Below are 9,459 nucleotides of genomic sequence, written 5' to 3' on the forward strand. Positions count from 1 at the left end.
GTGGGGCACATGCCGTAAAAACACCACAAAACTGCAAAATAATACCAATAATTGGCCCCACAAGGATTTTCATCCACATCCCACTGAGGAGATAATCAAGCTGAAAACCCACTCCAGAAGTTTGACAACCCCTCTCTGTTTAAAAAAGTCCCATTCTGCTCAGTAACCACTTTCTGAAGGCTCCCACAGCAAGTCTCCATTCTCCTCCTGATTAAAGCTCAGCTCTCTGTTTCCAAATAAACTCTTTAATTACAATTAGCTTTCCCTGTGCCTGCTGCTGCTGATGGTGGCCATTTTGCTGTAGAGATGCATCGTTTGTGACTCTGCCGGTATAGACTGATGGGAGGGACTCTAATTAATCCTGTTTTCCTTCACACTCTAAAACTGATTAAACACAACAAGAACTTTAAACAAAATGTGTAAGGCTTTTCCTCTAAGGATCCTGCTGTAGCTGGCTGCTTACAGGGTTGATTAATGTGTTGTCTAGATGCAAACACTGATTTTTACTGTACCTTTTCCACCCTAATTATTAATCACATCCAAGCATTAATGCTCTGGTACAATTACCACTTAGCACCTGCATATTATTGAATATATTTGCATACAAAACCTGGATTTTATTCAGATTCTCACCATTTTTAGCACATCCTAACAGACAGTTGTAGGTATAAGTGGAATCCCCACCATCTAAAGTGCACTGAGGGTACAGCCTTCACTCCACAGGGTTTATTTCCTTGTCAAATGGAGGTACCAGTATATGATAAAAGTTGCCTTCTTCTAAAGCTATGACAAAATTGCTGTGTTATTTTTTTCTCCCCAAATCTGAATGGGTTTTCTTCCCTCTCCCTTCAGAAATGTGCATTAAATTCCTCTACATTTCTCATTCTGACCTATGGTTTCTTTTGTCTTGAGGGTGACATTTGAAAAGACACAACTTGAGGATAAGGTAAATTTGTGGTCATCTTCTTCCCTTCTCTCCTTTTTCTCTTGAAAGTTGTAGCACTGAGCATTTTTCACAGTGCAGTGCAGGCTCCCAGGATTGACAAATTGGAGAAAAAGCTCAGCTTTCATGCTCCAACTGATCTCCTGCCAGCAGGACCAGAGGAATTATAATCCCCTGTGCTGAGCACTGATGAGGCCAAAACTCAAGTCCCATGTTTTGAGCTCCCCACTGCAAGAAAGACAGTGAGGGGCTGGAGTGTTTCCACATAAGGGAGAGGAGCTGGGGAAAGGTCTGGAATATAAATCCTATGAGGATCAGCTGAGGGAGTTGAGGTTCCTTAATCTGGAGAAAAGAAGGCTCAGGGAGACTCTCTACAACTCCCTGAAAAGTAGGATTGACCTCTTCTCCCAGGCAATTAGCGATAGGTCAGGGGGAAAATTCAGGTTGGATATTTGGAAAAATTTCTTCCCAGAAAGGGTGGTTGGCCATTGGAAGAGTCTTCCCAGGATGGGGGTGAGGCCACCATCCCTGGAAGCATTAAGAAAACCAAGTGGATGTGGCCCTCTGTGATATGGTTAGTGGCCATGGTGGCATTCATTCCGTCTGGGTGTGATGACCTTGAAGGTCTTTTCCAGCCTTTATGGTTCTTTGGGGCCAGATTCCTGTTTGGTGTGACAATGCTTCAAGGCCTGTGAAGATGGTGGTTTTGCCATAGAATTATGAAATCACAGAATGGCTTGGAAGGGGCATTGGAATGCGATGATTTTTAAGGTCCCTTCCAACCCAAACCAGTCTATGATTGATTCTGTGATACACATAAATATTTATGCTCACTGAAAGCTTCCAGTTTGGCCAGGCAGATTGAAAGTGTCCCTCAGCCAGTTTTACTCTAGCCAGGTTACCCTGTGGGGAGCAAACCAAAACTCTCAGAAGGCTTCAGGGAAAAGAAGCCATGGAGTTGTTTTATCAGAATTAGGAATATCACAGGGAAGAGCCTGTGAGAGCCATAACTGGGGCACAAGAGATGATTCAGAATTATATTAATGCTCCTGGATTCACATGATGTCTTTAATAAAAGATGAAATCGGTATAGGATTTATGAAATTTATTATTTCTATACCCATATTTTTCTCCCTTTGTTTTCTCAAACTTTTACCCACTGAATTTGCTCTTTGCTCATTGACCAAGCTTTTTATTGTGACTCTCTGAAGAAACAGAATTGTTCACTTCAAAATGAAGTTTTAGTTTTCTGAATAAACCACAGAATTCAGAAAAAAAGAACAGAATAGGAGGGAGCAGATCCAAGACTTTTGTTGCTATTATTTCTACTGCAAGAAAAAAGGAGTAACAACAAAAGTGGGTTTGAGTCCAACAAAGAATAATTACTTTTTAATATGAGAGTTCTTTTTAGTCTTTATTTTTTCTTGTCTTTTAAATATAATGCTGCAAAGGTTTAAAATTAAATGTTTTCCAACACCCTTCTCCCTAAATAATTTATGAGGAACTTTCAAAGTACCATTTTTTGAATTATCCAAAACAATTTAATGAGTTTAACATGAATTTGTAATTATTTAAATCTCTTTGAGCTGCCATTTTTGGATGACAAAATGTTTTTCTCCTAAAACTCATGTCTAGAGCAAGCCTCTTGCAAAAGAGCTTGGGGCCAGGCCTGGAGCACTAAATGGTTCCATGATACAGGAAATACCAGAATCATAAGCTGTACAGCAGAATTAGCTATAAACAGGAGTGTCATCTTGGGGAATTAAGGCTAAGTGAACAGTTTGTGCATTCAGCTGATTCCTACATCCAGGTTAAAAGCCCAGCTCCACGAAGGGCAGCTGGTACAACCATCCTTGTGTAGTTAAAGGATCAGCCAGTTTCTGGCTTTTTGCAGTGTTCATAGGATTCTTATCACAACCCCTCACCTCTGTAATCTGGGATGGTTCCCAGAAGCATTGGAATTCATTGTCTTCCCTTGGTGGAAATGTAGCTGAGGACCTGAAAGCAGTAGAAGATCCAGCAGTAGAAGATCCAACCGCACTTCTGTTGTCTCCAGCGTCGTCACAGAACCATATAATTTTGGAATGGTTTGGCTTGGAAAGGACCTTAAAGGTCATCTCATTCCATCTCTTGTCATAGGCAGGGACACCTTCCACTAGAGTTTGCTGATGTCCCCTCCAGTGAGCAAAGAGAGATTGACTCATTATGTGGGTAACACGCAGAACTGGAGAGATGAAACCAACTCTGTCAAGTTTTAGTCTTGAGCCTGCAGAAGTCTGTTGTCTTCCCTCGGACAGATACATTCTAGATATAATTTAAGGCAATTTGGACTGAATAATCATAGAATCATGATGCAGATCATGTTGGAAGTGGACTCAAAAGCTCATCTGGTCCACCCTTTTGTGGGAAAGGAACATTATCTGTCACCCTGCCCAACTGCATTTTGAGAACCTCAAAGTGAAGATGTGAAGGAGACTCCCCCATGTCTCTGGGGAGGTTGTTCCAATAAACCATAGAATCAGAGAATGATTTGGCTTGGAAGGGACCTTGAAAATCACCTTGTTCCATCCTCCTGCCATTGGCACGGACGTCTCCCACCGTCCCAGGCTCCTTCAAGCCGTGTCTGACCTGGCCTTGGATATTCCAGGGCAGGGACAGCTACAACATCCAGGAATTGCTATCACTGTGAAAACAACTTATTTCTTATCTTGAGATGAGACCTTTCCTGGTGCAAGCAGTACCTGTAGCCCATTGTCTTTCCCATGTGTCCCCTTGTGAAGAGAGAGCCTCACCCTCCTTGTAGCTTCCCCATAAGTACTGGAATATTGTGGCAGGATTCACTCCTGAGCCTCGTCTCCTCCAGGGAGAACACACCTAATCCTCGAGCCTTTCCCCATAGGAGAAATTCCCCAGCCTTTTCACCAACTTTGTGTCCTTCCTTCAGGCCTCTCTGATTCTGATTTACTGGGGGATAATGAAGCTCTGGGCTATCTGATGAATATTCATGCAACTTTTTCTTTCTGTTTTGAATATGTGCACCTTGCATTTTGTGTGGACAATTGAATTTATTTTCTGCTTTACACCAGTCAAACCTGACAACTCCTTGTAAGTTCTCTGGATAGGCTAGAAGAATCAGTGAAATTTAGGTCTGTAATACCCTGATGGGATGGACGTTTATTTTGGCATTAGTTTTCCAGGAAGAAGAGAGAATTTGTGACTTGCCCAAGGCCAGTTATTGAATTAAAAATTTTCTTTCCAGAACCCTGACAATCAGACTCCGAATCTAAAAATGCCCCCAATTAAGGCAGGTGAAACTTTATGGTTGCATTGACTAGAATCAACCCAAAGTGTATTTTACATAGCACTTTTTACTGAAAAGATATTCCTGGACTATATTTTGGGATATTTCTTTACATTTTAATTCTGGCTACAAAAAACAATTGCAGTTGTGTTTTGTTTTCTTTTGTTTTATTCAATTATTCTTAAAAAAAAACCCACGAGAATTTTTTATTGTTGACTCAGCTTTAGTGTTAATCTACTGGTGAGAGGATCAGTGTGTTGTGGACAAATGAACTTTTTCTCTGACTAGCAAATCATTGAAATGATATTTTCTTGTTATTTTCAATCTAGACAAATCTAAAGCTGTGAAACTGCTCAGTGGTCTTGCTTACTCTCTAGAGGTAACCAGTACATTTTCTAAATCTAAATCTAAACAAAGAGGAAAGTGTTCAATATGTAAATGCTTGTCTGAAGCATTTATGCAAGCAATTTAATCAAAAACTATTGTCAAAACTCTTTGAATTATAACATTGAAGTTAAAAGTAATAAATGAATATGCAGAAGTTTGCTAATTTCATCAGAAATATGATAAAATGTCAGATAAAGGTAAAAACAGTCCAAAATAACTTGGGTTATAGGTCAAAGATTTTTGTACAATTTTCTTTCTTCTGGTAATTTTAATTATTTAATAAAAATCTCAATTTATAGTTAGGGAAGCATAGAATTTTGAGACACAGGCTGGCTGTATAAGTTAGGTCTAAAGCTGGGTGAAAATGTTGCACCATAAATATTTAATATTCCAAGGAATATGATTAGCTACACTAGCTATGCATAATCATATTCAGTAATTAAAGATGTCTGAGAAGAAAATACAGGTTTGGTAGATCTGCAAGGAATGAAGCAATGCAATATCAGCATTGTTTTCCTCTGGAGCTTTTTTGTTGTTGCTGTTCACAAATAGAAATTTGCTTTTTCTGCAATAAATGGCCCATGCAAAATGGGTTGGAAGTAGCAATGGAGGACATTAAAAGAGCTCTTACCAAGCTATTCTTTCATAAAAACCAAACCTAATATGATCAGAAAATGCTTTTAATTCTTAATTTTCCTGAAAACACATCTCTGGTAAAGATTTCAGCAGACCTTAATTAAGTTGAGACCAAAGCAGAGAATAAAGTTGGGAGGATTTTTGTAATGCTCATGGGAGACCAAAGTTTAAAGTAATCCAAAAGGAAATTAAGTTATTTTTATATCTTTGATGTCTATGTGGTGGCTCATCAAGGGTAAGACGGTTGAACACACTGAATTAAACAATCAATCAGTACAACACAGTGAGGGACAATTCCATGGGTGGAGAATCCACCAGCTGGGAGAGAAGATAGAACAAGGATGAACTTTAAACTGACAGAGGGCAGGTTTAGATAAGAGGAATGGAAGAAATTCTTCCCTGGGAGGGTGGTGAGGGTCTGGCACAGGGTGCCCAGAGAAGCTGTGGCTGCCCTTGGATCCCTGGAAGTGTCCAAGGCCAGGCTGGACAGGGCTTGGAGCAACCTGGGATAGTGGAAAGTGTCCCTGCCCATGGCAGGGGGTGGAACAAGATAAACTTCTTGGTGTCTTCCAGCACAAGCCAGTCTGCGATTCTATGAGCTGGATGCCACCATGAGACTTCCTTAAGTCTCTTTCTTCTGCCAAGGAAAACCACTCCTCTGTGTGATTTCTTTTGGTAAATAATGGAGGAACTGGGCACAGCTGGGGATGTAGCAACAAGGTCAGGATTGGGGCTGAGGTGGCCATGCCACACGTCCATTTTGAAATACTATAAATTGCTTTTGCTCACAGTCAACTGCATCTCAGACTCAAATAAACAGATATTTTCCTTTTTCAGGGTTGCTTTTTCCTTAATTCTGAAGTTAGGATGTGTGAGATGAATGGCGTTGTTCATTTTCCATGTGATCATAGAGCAACGTATATACACAAACAGATTATATACTGTATATGTACAATTCTATAAGCCTATCAAACCTTACTTCCTTGTTCCCATCAAACAAGGGTATCAAATTCTTTTCTCCTGATGAAGCTAAAAAAACCTTGGCAAATCATTTTGCACTTTTATTGCTGTAAATGGAGTTTAGCTTTTTGTGCCACCCTTCCTACTTCTTTTCTAAATTCCTCAGATTCTTTTGAACAGTCATGCGCTGATGTTCAGCTGCATAAAATGTAAAATATGTGTACATATCTATTAGGAATGATTATCCAAATGAATTTTGGAAAAACTGATTATGAAGTCAGGTCCCTGACAATGGGAGATAACCTTGCCCCTTAGGATAGCAATCCTTTTTGAAGATGTGCCAACAAATAGTTTGTGCCTACTCTTGCTATCAAAAATTCTTGGCTTCTCCTTTTAGGCTTAATCCCTGAGGATAAAAGAGCAGGTTTTTCATTTTCCAAACTCAACTCCTGTATTTAAGGAGCTATTTAGAAAAATGTTACCATTTTTAGAGTTTGTGAAATCTCGGAGAGCTTGTTTGTTTCCCCAGGGGCTCAGTACCCCCAAAACACCACATCACCTTCATTTAGGATTCTAGTTATGAGTTTGAAACCCAGCTCTCTCCCTTTCTGTATATAAATGTTGTCTGCAACAAAAGCAAAAGGTTTTTCTTATCATTGACATGATGAGGTTTCTGTTTCAGTATAGCACTTCTTAAACTGTGATTCATGAAGCATTGGTGGTCCATAAAACGTGAATAACAGATGGATGCACCACTCATGGATTTATTTAGGAGCCTGACAGTTAAAGGTGAAAAGAATTATTAGGCATGTGGAAAACAGGAGATATTAGGAATGGCTAGAAAAACTGGGTGGATTGGTCTTGAGAAAAGGTGGAAAAGAGGTTTAGGAACAGCCTTCAAAAGCATGAGGTTGCTGGGGATTGAAGAGAAATTAATTGCTCTCAAAGTCTGTGGAATCAGAAATAATGGTCTGAAGTATCATCAGCATAATTGTATGTGTTGTGAGGAAATGTTGGACTAAAGACAGAGAAACATGGGCAAAGCTTGCCTGCGTGAGTTGCAGAGTCCTTATCAGAGGTAACGTCCTTAGATAATCAGGTAGAGCTGATCTTTTCCTGAGCAGGTGGAGGATGGATCAAATAACTTCATATGGCCCTTTCAGTATCTATTTTAAAAATTGTTAGAGGATATTTGTTGTCTGCAGGAATCTCTGAGGTCTGACAGTGATATACAGGTCCAAAGGCCAGGGTATTGTAGGAGGAAGATTTGGTAATTAGGACATTCTAAATGCTTCTGATGAAGACAAAGAGTGACCAGTGGGGAGGAGAGAGAGATTGTCTGTCAACCCATGTGCTTGGTCCTGGTCATCCAGTCTGCCTGTTCTTGTGGAATGCCAACGAGCTTGAAAGGATGTGAAACATGTAAGTGTAGAGGTGAGTCCCATAGAAAATGGTGTCCAGGGTCTGAGTGGAGCTTACAGCACCAGGGAACCAAAACTGGCCCAGGTTGCCCAGAGAAGCTGTGGCTTCCCCATCCCTGTAAATGTTGAAGGCCAGGCTGGATAAGTCTGGGAGCAGCCTGGGATAGTGGAAGGTGTCCCTGCCCATAGCAGGCAGTTGGAATGAGCTTTAAAGTCCCTTCCAAATTCATTCATTCAATTCTATGAATACATTCCTTATCTGGGACTTCTCCTCAAAGCTCAGACTCCTTAATATTCTCCCAAGGAACTCTTTCATTCTTATTTATCATTCCAGCTTTGGTGATGCCCTCAAATCTGAGTCAGTCATTGGGTTTTATTCCTACAATATACCACCCATAAATTTTCCAGCATCTTCTGGAAGAATCACAGAATCACAGAACAATTTGGGTTGGAAGGGACCTTAAAGATCATGTCATCCACTCCCTGCCATGGGCAGGGACACCATCCATTACCCCAGATTGCTCAGAATCCTTTCCAACCTGGCCTTGGACATTTCCAGGGATGGGGAGGCCACAGCTTCTCATGGCAACCTGTGTCAGGGCCTCCCCACCCTCACAAGGAAGAATTTCTGCTCAATATCCAATATAAATCTCATCTCATTCAATTTGAATCTATTCCCCCTTGTCTTGTCAATCTACACTCTTGTAAATATTCTCTCTCCCTTTCTTTTTGACTCACTACAAGCACTGGAAGGCCTCAATTAGATCATTCCAAAGCCTTGTGTTCTCCAGGCTGATCAATCCCAATTCTCTCAGCCTTTCCTCATAGCAGAGGCATTCTATCCCTCTGATCATCCTGGTGCCTCCTCTGGACTCGCTTCAACAGCTCCACATCCTTCCTGGGCTGGAAGTCCAGGGCTGGAAGCAACTCTGCAGGTTGGGTCTCACCTGAACGGGGCAGAGGGGCAGAGTCACTTCCCTTGACCTCCTGCCCACTCTGCCTTTGGTACAGCTGCTGCAAAAGCTGCTGATATTAAAAGTCGAGCCAGCATGTGTCAGGGGAAACAGAGGGAAGTGGAGAAGTGCGTTGCTTCAATGAGGCGGTGATGGAAACTGAAACAGCATCTACATGGAACACCCTCTCCAGGCTTGCTGGCTGTTACCTTTAAGGAGGCAAGATGGTTATGTTTATGCAATTAAAAAAAAAAAAAAAAAAAAAAAAGTGAATTTCATCCTGCAAGCATAACTATATTATTTCCTTTAGATCTTAGAGACATATCTATAATCCAACCAAACTGCTGAGTGGGAGTTTGCAGAGGTTTACAGGGGAAGCACCACATTTTGCAACAATTAATTTTGCAGAGGAAGCAGCCTGTTTAAAGATGCCTGCAGCAGTCACTAAAATATGTGTTGTTTTTCAAGGCCACCAGACATACAGTTGGCTAGGTTGGCTAATAAACCAAACACAATGAAAAAAAAAACAAAAACAAACCCCAGTCTCATGGGGTTTGCAGGAAGAAGGGATGAGAAATAAAATGAATAATGCTTACCTGCTAGGGGTGGATGAAGACTATAATTGTTTAGCCCCCAGCAGATCCCTGCAAGGGTTAAAAATGACAAAGATATTAGTTGGTGACTGCTAAGATTGTTGGTTTGAAGCTTTGGGCAAAACACAGACTGTTATTTACCGGACTTGGTCGATTTACTTCTTAATGCAATAATGACCTGTGAAATGAAACGTGAGCTAGACAATTGTTCCTCATTCTTTCCAGTAAAACATCCTTTCATACCCCATTAAACCACCATTAATTC

The 9,459-nt window shown here is 40.8% G+C and overlaps 1 protein-coding gene across 1 annotated transcript in view; it reads left to right on the forward strand.

Annotated features, from left to right (window-relative positions):
- Positions 1–9,459, forward strand: part of PKHD1 (PKHD1 ciliary IPT domain containing fibrocystin/polyductin) — a 235,370-nt gene that overhangs the window by 167,426 nt on the left and 58,485 nt on the right. The window lies entirely within an intron of this gene.

Source organism: Cyanistes caeruleus, chromosome 2 (assembly GCF_971803275.1).
Source record: "Cyanistes caeruleus chromosome 2, bCyaCae1.hap1.1, whole genome shotgun sequence".
In the NCBI taxonomy this organism is placed as follows: Eukaryota; Metazoa; Chordata; class Aves; order Passeriformes; family Paridae; genus Cyanistes; species Cyanistes caeruleus.